Raw genomic sequence first — 9,050 nt, forward strand, 5'->3', positions numbered from 1 at the left:
ACCAAAGTACCAGAGCTCTGGTTAGCTACTTTTCACTGTACCCAAGAAATTCAAGTCCGTCATCAGAGAGGGATTCTGTAACTAATAAGGTTTACTGAATAGATATTATGTGTAAGGCTGTCACTGTGCTAGTTTTATAGAACATTGGTAGCCCTGGGTGCAATGCTCTGTAAGTATTTGAGATAGGTTTTTAGCCTGAATATCTTAATTCCTAATTTATGTACTTCACAGCACCGTGTTAAGGTGACTCCTTAGCCAGGGTGTGTGTTAGAATCACCTGTCTGTAGAATACAACTCACTCTGACAAATGTCCTCTTAAGACAAGAAATCAGAATTGAGAAAGGCCCATAGGTGACTTCCGCTTGTCCCAGAGAACCACAGGATCTGCAATTGCATTCCCTAGTCCATTATGACCATTATAGGAACATAGCAGTGTGCTCCTAACTGTGTAAGGGTAGCAGATCCAGAAATCACTAGACCGTAGATCACAATTACCATAATTGTATGTACTAAGTTGTTTTCGCTTTGCAACAACCGTCTTTGGAGAGAAAGATTTCAACTTTTTCCAAATGAGTGAAGTAAGGCTCAAAGTCATTAAGTGTAGTTAAGTGTAAGCTGATGAAAACATCTGTCTGCTGACTTTTCTGCATGGGTTTTAGCTCATGTGCCAACTTCAGTGGCTTGGAAGACAGGATTATATGATAGTCAAGGACGGAGCCCTTGAATCAAACTCTGACTTCAGACCTGAGCTCTGACACTTACTGAGCGGCTTTGCCCGTTCATTTCTCTCAGCCTCAGGTTTCTTATTTATAAAATGAAGATGACGGTACCTAACTTAATGTTAGAATGAAATACTTTTCATACAGTTCTGAGTTCGGTGCTTGGTACACAGTGAGTTACCCTGTCATGATAACTAATGTATAGTGATCATGGATTCATTCAGTCCAGGATCTCTGGGAAATGGTGCAGTGACTGATTAGCCAGGGTGGCTGGGGCATTATTTTTAAAAAAGTGCTCACTTAATGGCCTATGATTGACTATGTGTTGCTGAGGATTGCTTCACTACCAGTGTGACCTTGCCTTCATGCCTCCCACTAAATTTGGCAAGGTAGTCTTTGTCCTTACTTGGATTTCAGGAATGTTATAAATTCTAGTATGAGAATAGATAGGAATACACTGGGCTTGGAAAAGGTTCCAAGGAAGCCAGATTGCTACCATTAATGCTGTGGGGTTCTCCCCTACAGCTGGTCTGCATATCCATCAGGTTAATGGTTTGAGCCCTACTGCGTGTTTTCTTAAGAATTTTAGCTCCTGGTGCTCATTTTAAATCTTCCGTCCCATGAATGACCTGCTCACTGATTTAATTCTCTGTTCCCTATCTTCCTAATGTAGCAGTGTCCCTTAATGGAGCACATGTTAATTTTTAGCAAGACAATCGGCAACCTGTGAGATAAGCAAATCTGGTCTGGTGCAGGTCTGTATGAAGGCATGATGGTTCAGTGATCAGTTCGTTATTCATTAGTCTGCTTAAAAAAAAAAAAAGAAATTTAAATCGGTAGTGCTAATTCCACAGGGGATTCCTGAAGCTATGAAGTAATTTCTGTGAAATGAACTGCCACGCAAATTGGTTTAAATATAACTACAGCCTTAAGAATGATCAGTATGTTTGTTTAGCAAAGCTTGCTGTTCAGCGGTCCTGAGGGCTTTTCATTTGGTGGTTCTTCTGGCTGTGCTGTGATTATCCTGCAAGCTGTCTTTGTAGGATTAACCAGGTACATTCCCCCCCCCCCGAATTAAACTCATAAGGTGAACGAATTAGTACAGTGATGGTAGTCTCCAGTCAGCATTCCTTGAGTGCTCACAGTAAGTAATCTTGCCATTATGATGAGTGTGTGAGCAAGAAGGACCTCCCCGCCCAACCCCAGTTTAGCCATAGGAGGTAAGAAGGAACCGAGACCCCTGTGTCTCTCATTTAAAAAACAATAGGTCTATTTATTAAGAAACCAGCTGACAGATTCATAGGGAAATCATGTCCTTTGGCAGAAGTGGGGTTCTTAAAGAAAAGAGTTAAAAATAGCTAGTTGTAAAATGTTCAAGTGCAATCTTATCATTAAATAAATTTTGACATATTGATTGCCTTGTGATAGTGCATGAGAGGTCTAGGTACACTCGGGTTTACATCTTGAAAAATTAATAAGCAGCAGGGACAGTGGAAAATTGGTTGTTAGGATAAGCCATCTGTAGCAGATTGATGAGAGCAAAAGCTGTTATGTTCCGTATCTTCTGATGAGGCAAACACTATTAATGCCGTGTACTTTGATATATGCTGTATATCTGTTGTGAGTATTGAGTTTCGATTATTTGACCAAAGCTTTTTAATTTTATGCAGCTCCCGATTATACCATAGCCATGGTGGTCACTTAAATGAAGAGATTTTCCTTAGTTGAGTATTTTCTACTGAGGAGAGAGTACTTGAAATTTTCTAAGAGGACACTAGTCAACACACAAGAGTAATTATGTATGGATATTTATTTAGCTTGCTGTTTTTATTTTTCCCACAATGTATTCATATATATGAAAACATTAAGTTGCACCCCTTAAATACATAATTTCTGTATGTTAGATATCTCAGTTAAGGGCTACCAAAAAGAAGGGATTATAAATCTTCATTCCACAAGAATGTAGACAGATGTAATAGTTGCTTTTATAACTGACTTGTCAAGTTGAATGCATCTGACCTGAGCTTTAATTTGGTGTCCAGGAGAATTTAATCAGTTTCGTTTTGCACTTGGGTTCTATGATACCGAAAGTAAGAGTCTCTCCTTTTGGATTAAGCCCTAGAAAGTGGGAAGATTGGAGAGTGTGGAGCAAAAAGATGTTCTTGCCCAACGAAAACATACCATAAACAGCGCGCAGAATCTTTGGGGACCCACAAGAACTTGCATATAACTTGCTTAGCTATGTGAATTCTACAGTTGATCCTTGAAGAACATAGGGGTTAGGGGTGCTGACCCAGCACAGTCAGAATCTGCATATATAACTTTTTACTGCCCTGAAACTTTACTAACAGAATCTCTAGAGATCACTTTTCACTGCAGTGCTCATGGAGGGATGATTAGTGCCACATGGCATTTTAAGTGGATACTCACAACACTTGATCCCCCCTCAGTAGCCACAGGTGGTGGCTAAGAAATTATCATAGAACAGTTTGTGATTAAGATTTAATATTGCATCTTCATATTTGTTTATATTCCTCTCCACTGTGAATGGTGCCGTGTACAACCTGCACTACACAGACTACACTGGTTTGTGTAAGTTTTGATAAATCTTTTTATAATAGATTTGTATATATTTTATGGTAGTAAATGTTAAAATCGTATCTACATACATTTTATGCATTTGTGACATACCTAACTTTTTCTTAAATTTTTCCACATCTCCAGGCTATGCAGTTCGTATCATCTGAGTTATTTCACGTTCTCACAAATCTCCCAAATCTCCCAAATGTTTCCAATAGATTTATTGAAAAAATCCATATATAAGTGGACCCATGCAGTTCAAACATGTGTTGTTCAAGGGTCAGATGTACTTAGTGCAAATAAACTCTCTACACTTAATGGCAAAAATGTAAATTTCAAGCATATCTCCCCCCCTCCCACCTCCCCAAAAAATGCATAATTTGACACCACCCATTTTCAGAATGATCTTGTCTTAGGACAATTGTGTAAATGAAAGCCAGCTTAGAGGAGCTGAACTTGGGGAACACCTGGTTGTGCCTTTGGGGAGAAGAACTTCTGTTTCCCAATTTGGAATAGTAGGAAGTGGATGATTTGGGAAGCTGCTTTCTCTTATGTCATCATCAAAGTGGTACAAGGAATGGCTGGTTTTGTTTAGTGACGAAAGAAAGTTAACAAACATCCTTTGGGAGCATCCGGCCTTCTTTCCTACCTTTAAATTTAGTCCCATGAGGTGAGGGAGAAATGTTTCTGCTGTCTGAGTTAGATGTCCTTTCTGCACAAACAAGGTTAACAGGCTCGTGGAGGCTGCCCTGGCATCTGGGCTTGTTCTGCTTCTGTGTGGAAACTCTACATTTTCTATCCTACCTCACCAGCTCTCTCTACCGGGCAATGGAATTCATTGTTGGATTAGAGACTGTATGTCATAAATACTTTGTCTCCTTGGTTGTACTTCTTCGGTCCAAGTCATTTATTTTCCTTACACATTCATCTTTACTATTCTAAGGGTTCTAAAGTATTTCATTCTACCTTATACCTCCTTCCTCTTAAAGTGCTTTGTGAGATATGTCGACACAAGTGCCCCATCATTTTTACGTTCACATTTAACTAAAAGAAACCAGTGTCAGAAGAAAAGTGGGACAGACACTAGAGATACTGTGAAAGGAATCGCTAGCCGTCCCTAGAGTGGGATAGGAAGAAAGGTAACTTGTTTGAACTATATGTTAAGCATAATCTTCCAGAAATAATGGAGTTTGGCATTGCATGCTCCAGGGCCTGCTCTTCCTAGAAAAACTTTTTCTCTTCCTCAACAAATACTATCCATATTTGTTTTCCCTAGCTTTAGGTTTTATAAATAGTAAAAATGTTAAGTTATTTGGACACTCTCTAGAGATTGCCAACGTTTATTTTGCCAGATAAGGATGTTAAAAATACCATCATCTCAGAAAGGACATTTTAAAATGTAACAGAGGTATGATTTCAGAATAAGGGACAGTTACTTTAAGGGGAATACATTTAGCTTTGTGAATAATCCAATTGTGTCCTTATTTTCATTGCACTTCAGATTGATTAAAAAACACACTGTCTTCATCCTGTTCAGTTCCCAGACTGGAGTTTGGGAATCACTGGTATTATTTATGCTTGGGGTGTCTGCCCAAAACACTCGTGAAAGAGGAGAGAAAAAAGTTACATTCTAGACTATCCAAATGATTCTTTTTGATAGTTACTAAAGCCATGCAGTGGTATAGTTTTGAGATGATATTGTGTGATGTGCTAATAATCAGAGCATCAAAGCAAGATGCTTTGTTTATTTGTTTTATACCATTGTTGACTCAGGCCTATTCTGTTTTTTTTTTTTTTTTTTTTTTTTTTTCAGGTGATTCTAGGAACGCCATGAGTTCCTTGGTTATTTGAAACTTTTTCCAGTTTTAACATTCTGAAATTGTTTTTGTGTGACCTTTAGCTATAACGTCTTTGATGTTCAAACACTGGCTTTCTGAGGATGGTTGGGAGAGGGGATAGTTTTAAAATTATTTTAGTTTCAAATAAAGCCTGAGAATTAAAAAAACAAACAAAAAACACCTGAACTAAGTCCCAATCTATTTTGAAGTTTGAAGACTATAGGTAAGTGTTTCCTGTGATTCACACTGGTTTTTGAGGAAAGAATGACAAATATATTTAAATACTGAGCTCCTGAAAGACCCTTGGAAATGCAGTGTTAGAGATCACTGATAAAAATGGTTCTAAAATTAAGTGGGAGAATGGTCCATGCCTTGGGATTTTCTTCTCTGAAAACAGCCTAAACTACAGAAAGGTGATAGCAAATCTGGAGAATAAAATTAGAATTAAATTAGATAGTATTTAGTTGATAGAAAATAACAATTTTATGACTAAGTTTATTTTTACTTATTTCAATACGTTTTTTGAAGATTCTGATTATGGTGTTTACTTACGAAGTATAATTGACATACAGTGTTATTTAGTTTCAGGTGTACAACGTAGCGGTTCCACAATACATTACTCTGTGCTCACCACAAGTACAGTCGTCATAGTGTTATTATAATATTGTTGACTATATTCCCTATGCTGTACATTTTATCTCCCGGACTTATTGACTCTGCAACTGGAAGTTTGTATCTCTTAATCCCCTTTATGTATTTTGCCCCAACTCCCCCTTCCCCTAACTCCTCTGACAGCCATCAGTTTGTTCTCTGTATTTGGGAGCCTGTTTTTTGGCTTATTTTGTTGTTTAGATTACACGTATAAGTGAAATCATATAGTATTTGTCTTTCTCTAACTTACTTCACTTGGCATAATGCCCTCTAGGTCCATCGGTGTTTTTGCAAATGGCAAGGTCTCATTCTTTTTTATGGTTGAGTAGTATTCCATTGTATAAATATACCACCTCTTTACCCACTCATCAGGTGACGGACACTTGCCCTGCTTCCATATTTTGGCTGTTGCTAAATAATGCTGCAATAAAGATAGGGGTGCATGTATCTTTTAAAATTAGTATCTTTCTCTTGGGGAGTATTTTCTTTGGGATCCAGTAGAATTTCTGGATCATGTGGTATATTTATTTTTAATTTTTTGAGCAACCTCTATTCTGTTTTCCAGAGTGGTTGTACCAATTCTCATTCCTACCAACAGAACACAAGGGCTCCCTTTTCTCCAAATCCTTACCAACAGTTGTTGTTTCTTGTCTTTTGATGCTAAAACCAGTGTGAGGTGATATCTCATTGTAATTTGGTTTGCATTTCCTTTATTAGTGAGATTGAGCATCTTTTCACGTCTGTTGGCCATCTGTATATCTTTGGAAAAATATCTGTTGAGGTGTTATGTCCATGTTTTAATTGGATTGTTCTTTTTTCTGGTGTTGAGTTGTATAAATTCTGTATAGCTGTAACCCATTATTGAGTGTATCATTTGCAAATACTTTCTCCCATTCAGTAGTTTGACTTTTTTGTTTTTTTTTGTTTTCCTTTGCTATGCAAAAGCTTTTTATTTTGATATAGTCCTAATATTTTTGCTTTTGTTTCACTTGCTGAGGAGATATATTCATAAATATATTGCTAAGGCCAATGTCCAGATGATTACTGCCTCTGTTTTCTTTTAGGAGTTTCATGGTTTTAGTCTCACATTTAGGTCTTAAATTCATTTTGAGTTTACTTTTGTGCATGATGTAAGAAAGTGATCTAGTTTCATTCTTTTGCATGTAGCTGTCCAATTTTTCCAACATCAGTTTTTGAAGACTGTCTTTTCCTTGTAGTCTATTCTTGCCTCATTTGACTATATGATTATGAGTTTATTTCTAGGCTCTCTGTTCTGTTCCATTGATCTGTGTTTTTGTTTTTGTTTTGTTTTGTGTGTGTGTGTGTGTGTGTGCGCGCGCGCGCCAGTACTGTGCTTTTGATTACTACGGCTTTGCTGTATATCTTTAAATCTGGGATTGTGCTATTTCCAGCTTTGTTCTTTTTCAATATTGCTTTGACTATTTGGGGTCTTTTGTAGTTTCATACAAATTTTAGGATTATTCTTGTTCTGTGAAAAATGCTATTGGTATTTTGGTAGGGATTGCATTGAATCTGTAGATTGCTTTGGGTTTTATGGATAGTTTAATGATATTCTTCCAATCCAAAATCTTTCCATTTACTTTAATTTCTTACTTCAGTGTCTTAGAGTTTTCAGAGTATAGATCTTTGACCTTCTTGGTTAAATTTATTCCTAGGGTGTTTTTGTTTTTGTTTTGTTTGTTTTTGGCACAGTTGTAAGTGAGATTATCTTCTTAATTTCTCTTTTACTTTGCTATTAGTGTATAGAAATGCAAGAGATTTCTGTATATTAATTTTGTATCCTGCAACTTTACTAAATTTATTTCAGTAGTTCTTTTTTGGTGGGTCCTTTGTTTTTTTATGTGTAATATCATCTGCCCTCGATAGTGACAGTTTTACTTAAAAAAAAAAAAAAACTATTTATTTATTTATTTATGAATGAGAGAGAGAGACGCAGAGACAGGCAGAGGGAGAACAGGCTCCTTGCGGAGGTCATGATTCAGAACTTGATCCCAGGACCCCAGGATCATGACTTGAGCCAAAGGCTAAATGCTCAACCACTGATCCACCCACGTGCCCTGACAGTTTTACTTCTTCCTTAACAATTTGGATGCCTTTTACTTCCTTTTCTTACCTAACTTCTGCAGCTCAGTCTTACAATACTGTGTTGAATAAAAGTGGTAAGAGTGGACCTCCTTGTCTTGTTCCTGATCTTAGAGGAATGTCTATCAGTTTTTCACCATTGAGTATGACATTAGCTGTGGGTTTTTCAAATATGGCCTTTATTATGTTGAGCTATGTTCCCTCTAAACCACTTTGTTGAGTTTTTATCATGAACGGATGTTGTATTTTATCAGAAGCTTTTTCCGCATCTGTTGAGATAATCATGTGGTTTTTGTCCTTCTTGTTAATGTGATGTATCACATTGATTTGCAAAATTGGAACTACCCAGACATTCCTGGAATAAATCCAGCTTGGTCGTGGTGAACGATCCTTTTAAAATATTGTGAAATGTGGTTTGTTGATATTTTGTTGAGGGTTTTTGTGTCCATGTTCATTGGAAATATTGGCCTGTAGTCTTTTTTTTTTTTTTTTTTTTTTTTTTTATAGTGTCTTTGTTTGGTGTTGGTATCGGGGTAATGCTAGCCTTGTGGAATGAATATGGAAGTTTTCCTTACTCTTCTCTTTTTTTTTGGAATAGTCTGAGAAGGATAAGTATTAACTCTTTTTTAAATGTTTGGTAGAATTCACCTGTGCAGCCATCTGGTCCCAACATGTTTGTTGAAAGTTTTTGATTACTAGTAACAGAATGGAACTGGTAATCTGTCTGTGCAAATCTTCTATTTCTTCCTGATTGAGTTTTGGAAGATTGTGTGTTTCTAGAAATTGATTTCTTCTAGGTTGTCCAGTTGGTTGGCATATAATTTTTTGAGGTAGTCTCTTGTAATTCTTTGTGCTGTCAGGTGTTTTTCTTCATTTCTGATTTTGAGTCCTTTTCTTGATGAGGCTGGCTGAGGGTTTATCAAATTTGCTTCTCTTTTCAAAGAACTAGCTCATGATTTCACGTTTTTTTTTTTTTTTTTAAGTTTTATTGTCTCTATTTCTGCTCTAAACTTTATTTCCTTCTGTTTACTAACTTTGGGCTGTTTCTTCATTTTCTAGTTCCTTTGAGCTTTTTCTTTTTTCTTGAGGTGGGCTTGAATCCCTATATATTTTTCTTTTAGAACTGCCCTCACTGTGTCCCAAAGATTTTGGACCATTG

Source organism: Nyctereutes procyonoides, unplaced genomic scaffold (genome assembly GCF_905146905.1).
Source record: "Nyctereutes procyonoides isolate TBG_1078 unplaced genomic scaffold, NYPRO_anot_genome, whole genome shotgun sequence".
In the NCBI taxonomy this organism is placed as follows: domain Eukaryota; kingdom Metazoa; phylum Chordata; class Mammalia; order Carnivora; family Canidae; genus Nyctereutes; species Nyctereutes procyonoides.